Source organism: Candoia aspera, chromosome 18 (assembly GCF_035149785.1).
Source record: "Candoia aspera isolate rCanAsp1 chromosome 18, rCanAsp1.hap2, whole genome shotgun sequence".
NCBI classification, from domain to species: Eukaryota; Metazoa; Chordata; class Lepidosauria; order Squamata; family Boidae; genus Candoia; species Candoia aspera.
The window spans coordinates 3834727-3840572 of record NC_086170.1 but is presented as its reverse complement, the minus strand read 5'-3'; positions in this window follow the sequence as shown (position 1 = coordinate 3840572).

The window sequence follows — 5846 nt, the reverse complement described above, 5'->3', positions numbered from 1 at the left end:
TAGGATGGGTTGGCCCTGGCCAAATTAGCTCCAGCGGGAGACGTGGCGCTCTGTTTGAAAGAGGCCAGGCAGAAATTCAACAGGGTTTGCTCCACGGTTGTAGTGGCCAATTCATCCATTCTCCGGGACCAGATCATTGTCTCCTGACCTGTAATTGCCTGGGAAAAAGACCTGATGTTAACCCCAGGAGAATGCTTGCTATCCCGACAATTGGGAAATGGGGCCGGTGACTCACTCCCTGAATTGCCAGGATGGCATGACTTCATCGGCCTTGTGCCTGCCCAGTGCCCAGTAATGGTTACATAATCGTGGCAGAAGAGCGGCAAAGCCGGGAGCTCACGCCAGTTAAAGCAGCTTTGCTCGGATTAATGCCCTTGCCTAGAGAAATGCTGAATCAACGTCCAGCCATCTCAAAGTAAGTGGGGGGGAATTGGAGGTTCGCCGCCTCTTCCTAACTGCACACCTTCCAGGTGGGACGTCGACTCCCAGAATTCTCACCAGCTGACTGGAGGATTCTGGGAGGTGAAGCCTGTGTATCTGGAGAGGGCGTGGATTTCCCAGAATTCTCTGCAATGGCCAAATGCTGGCCAGGGGATTCTGGAAATGGAAGGCTTCTTGATGGCCTCTTGCCAAAAAAACAACTTTTCCTGCCTTTAGAGTAAAATCTACAAAGCAGCGTTGTCTACGTTGTCTACATGAGATCGCAGTATCCATCATCCTGGGCCCAAAGGCCCGATTACAGGTATTCTTTGCTTAACAATTATTTGTTTAGCGAAGGTTCAGACTTACGACGGTGCTGAAAAAACCGACTTATGATCGGTCCTCACACTTACAACTGTTGCAGCATCCCCGCGGTCATCTGATCCTGATTTGGGCACCTGGCAACCGGTTCGCATTTATGACCATCGCAGCTTCCCATACTCACATGATCTCCATTTTCTACCTTTCCAGCTGGCTTCTGGCAAGCAAAATCAATGGGGAACCATGTGATTCACTTAACAACCACGTGGTCCGCTTAACGCCCACAATGGTTCACTTAACGACCTCTGCAAAAAGGTCATAAAATCAGGTCGGAATTGGTTAATGACCCCTTCGCTTAGCAACCAAAATTCTGGTCCCAGTTCTGGTTATTAAGCAAGGACAATCTGTATACCCCAGTCCATTGAGAAGGCCCCACTTCGGGGAATTCAGATTTCTCCAGCCCCGTGGGGATCCTCGGAGCTTGAAGCAAGAAAGAAATGCTCCCCTCCTGGTAATTCCATGTTCTTGTATTAGGATGATCTGCACAGCACAGATTCTTCATTGACACATAACCCAGTCCTGTTGGGGGGCGCTCTGTCGCTGAATATCGCCGCCGCTCTATGCAAAGCGGGCAGATGTACGAACAGCTGTTCGGAAAGCATAAAACCTGCCTCCGTACACAAACGAACGTTTGAAGGGCTTTTGAAAACATCACAGGCGGAAAGCAGGGAGCCTCTTTTATCTTCTTCCGCAGTTTTTCAAAGGGAAGTTTGGCCTTTTTATGGGGAACGTCACAGCTTTTCTTCTCTTTTTTCAGAGAGAAACTAACAAACACAAGTTTCTAGTCCTCAGGAGCTTTTACAGAAGATACTTTTACAGAAATCTCAGAAGGCCCAAAGGAGGTCACTGATGGACTGCCTGTTTCTTATTCAAACGGGGTCCAAGATCAATTGGCCCCCAGAGGAGGATCAGAGAGCAGGACGATTGGATTTGTCAAGTAATCAAAATATCTCAGAGCCGGGCACTGCTCTGGTATTGCCTTGTCTTGGTATTGGCCACTTCATGGTTTATGTAAACTGTCAGAGGGCCCAGCTAGATGGTAACACCAACCCGAGCAGAGTTAGGAGTTGGATGGGAGACCACTAGGAAATCCAATAACTGCAGGCTAGACCGGGAAGGCAAAATAAATATAATCCAGAAACAGGCCATGGCAAACCACTTCCACACTTCCATGGAGTCTTTGAGAGCCAAGCAGGAGTTGAGAAACACTACTTTTTGCTCTAATATCAGAGCAACACTTGGTGGTTGAGCTTTGCTCCTCCAAAATTAGACTAGGTTTGGACGGAGGAGCCAGACGGCCGAGATAACCTAGAAACGTGATTTACATTTAATGGCATAAATTAATTAAATATTATTAATAGGATTCACTCCACCGCTGGCTATGTCATCATTTCCCCCTTACTTCGAGGCTTCTTCAGCAACGTGGGCTGCACGTTCCCGTTTCATTTCCCACTTCCCCCCCCCCAATACTTAAGTAAACTGATGAAATGTTAATAATTTACTTGCGGAACGTGACGGGAACCTAATGGCAAGCCAGCTTTTTCCTTCTTTTTTCTTCCTTTCCCTTCTTTTTCCTTTGCATGGGAAAGAGAAAGAAAGAAAGAAAGAAAGGAAGGAAGAAAGGAAGAAAGGAAGAAAGGAAGAAAGAAAGGAAGAAAGAAAGAAAGAAAGAAAGAAAGAAAGAAAGAAAGAAAGAAAGAAAGAAAGAAAGATAGATTGATTCTCTGGTCTGAGCAGAAGCCATTGCAAAGTCCTTGATTAGATTTGTGCCAATTTCCCAGTTCATTGGACGTTGCATGGCTGGCAAACACCACCCACCAACCGTCAAGCTTATCTGAGCCACTTCAAACAGGCCCACGCTGGCATTTATTCCTCCAATCTTTGGAAGCCAGATTTCCTTGGGGATATACTTCTCTGTCCAGAAGCTGCCCCAGCCGGTCCTGTTTGTCAACACAAGAAGCCACGCCCCCTCCTGGATAGCTAGCCAATCAGAAGCCCAAGAGCCACACCTTGACCAGGCAGGTATGAGCCATCAAGTCACCTGGAACAGCAGAGGCTATAAGAGATGCCTTGGCCCCAGCGATGCGAACAGTGTTGTTTTCTCAGGGATATCTCCAGTGCAGCGTTTTTCATGCCGTGAACAGACCAGAACCTGTTTTTTCCCCGCGTTCTTTGAAGGAAGGAAAAAAAGATCCAGAAGCTAAAACATGATGCATTGCCACTCCTAGGATCTTCCCACCCAGACAGGTGAGTTTGCTTTTAAAATTGCTTTGAGCTGGTGGGAAAAAAGTTTCCCCAGATTTACCACCAAGGGGCCAGAGATAGAGAGAGAATGAGGGAAAAAAAGATCTTTCTACTTGTTCCCAGATTATTCTGTTATGGATCTGGATTCACACTGCCCATCCTTCAGCTAGAAATCTTTCGGTCATAAACGGTTAAAATTCTGATTAATAAACTTGAGTAATAGCTGCAAATACATGTGAGCCTATTATCAATCAGCTTTATTCTTGGGGGTTACTTTTTGGGCTTAGATCTAACTAGTGGGTTTTGTATCTTACTGCCTGTGCCTTTCTCAGGAGGAATTCACCCTCTGATCAACAACTTGGTTGGAAGGCATCCGGGGTTTGAGCAAAAGCGAACAGTTTAAATTTTTTAAAAATGGTCTGCAAAACTCCAGATCAGCGCTAGGGGCAGCAGAGGGACACGAATCGCGAAGGCTCTTCTGCCATCTAGTGGCTGGCTAGAGTTTTGCAGCCCAGAATCAGTCATTCTAATGAAGTGTGAAGGGGAACGTGATGCTGCTTTACAACCGGGATCAACTTTAATCTGTTTGCCAGTACTGTCTCAGCATTGAGTATAGGCATGGAATGACCACCTTAGGATGGCTGAGAGGAGATAAATCCATCTTGCGCGCGTGTTCAGTCACGTTTGCTGGAAGGCAAAAAGGAGGTGCCTCTCCAAAAAGCCCTGAGTGCTAGATATTTCTAGGGCTCCACCCCTGGTTAATGCTTCTGACAAACATCCTGCCTCTTGGTCACTTAATCATCTCAAGCGTGGCAATTGAGTGACTTCAAAGAGGATGTTGATGGGGAAGGCACAGGACTCACTCAGAGGCACGCTGATGCCTGCGAGCAGGACCCATATGTCTGCGGGGCCACTGGTAAGGAGGGGCAGAGCATCAGTCTTTCCCCGGGGCCGTATTAACTAATGAAAAGCGTCAGCTTTTTTGAAAAAGCAAGCAAGGTTTTAAAAACATTTGCTTTGGGGCATGGATTTCAGCAGCTCTCTAACACACCGTAGTGGGAGGCGGAGTTTTGTGCCATGTGGGAGGACCTGTGGTTTGGTACAATACAATTTGGGGGGAAATACCCTTAAGAGGAGCCTCCTTCTTGGAAAAATGAGGCCAGTGGAGCGTGTAGCTACGGGCCCAAATCAAGACCAGTTGATTCTAACTCAGCTTGGGCTGAACTTGGGGGAAGATTTTTCAATGGGACTGAGGAGCGATGTCTCAGGAGGGGAGAGGGGTTTTTGCGGCCCCTTTTAGGAAACTTAGGGTGGCATGCCACCCCGTCTTTCAGTTTCCGTGCTTAGCTACGATGGGCAAAGGCAGCAGTATGCATTTCCCCTTATAAATGCCTCTCCGTCCACGGATCAAGTTTGAGAAAAGCTTCAAGGTAGCAGTGCTGTTGGCGTTTTCTGATCAGGACCCAGCATGTGACTCCCATCACATGAATAAACGTCACCCAAGCATCTCTGGGGAATCACTGGGGTGACTCAGTTTTTTTAGGGTGACTGACTCCTCCAGAGCAGCCGAGGCTCAGAAACCAGTTTTACTCGTTTCGGGCAGCAGACACACAAATTAACGTGGGTTTCCCACCCGCCACTACCACCATCACTACCCATTTGGGCTTGATGCAGAAATGAGATTGCAAAAGTCGCTGCATTTCCCGAGTTCCACCCTCAATGCCTTTTGTATAGCGAGATCCCTCTTCTCCTTCCTCTGCAAAATCTGCTTTTGCTCTGCTAGGTCAGAGGTAGCCATTTTCTGTTTTAAAAATAAGTCACGTTCAGCTCCTGGTAACTACGTGAAAATGGCCAGGTAGCCCTCAAACGTCTTTCAGCAAAGTTTGTTGCTGACTTCCCTGTCAAGCCCCTGGCCCTGGAGTTTCCTGGTGCTGCAGGGACAGATTGGAGGAATCGTAAAAGAGAAACAAGGAACAAGGATTTCCCGCCCAAAGCCTTCCGTCCCCAGCAATGGGGCACATCCCTTAGACAGGCACCAAGGTCTGGGGAATTAGCATGTCATAAATAAAAATCAAGTGGCTAATGTGACCCGCCCGGGATTTGATACAGCAAACGGTTCACATTAGACCGAGATAAAAACAAAGCAGGAGGCAAGGGTTACTCAGGTTGAGATTATGAGAACCAGAAAGTTTTTGAGCTTTCAAAATCCCCCTCCGCCGTTTTGCTGGATCACGCTTGCAAGGTGGGAAAACGGGCAGAGCCACGTAAACGTGGGGAACCTGGGATCCTGGCTTGGAAGAAGAAGATCCTGATGCTGAAAAGATGTTAGCATATTCTGATGCGCACACCTCTTTTGGCAGAGCTAGCTTTCCCAGAGGGCTTTAGCTGCTGAGTTTCTGCTTGCAAGTTGACGGTGGAAGTCTCAGTTTATATATTTATCTGGATGGGTATCTGTGGCCAACAGCGCAGGGATTCTCTTCCCGGGGCAGGCAGGATGTGAGTTTTTCTGTGGGAGAATCAGAAACTTTCATCCCCATTTTGGGGGATCGCAAAATCCCCCTCCCAAGTCTAAGCATCATGGGAGAGAGAAAATGGTGCCCGGCCAGTTTTTCTGAACATCCAGAGGAAACGAGGCAAGCCGCTTCCCTGCAAATGCCAAGCCCATAAGGCTGGTGGTCAGGAGTTGTAGTCCCAAAGCTGAAAGGGGGGCCAAGGAGGTTGGGGGGCAAAGCTTACAGCTCATTTTTCCTTCCGCCTCTGAAATGCAACAAAGGGGAGGGCGGATTGCATGAGGCTGGTAG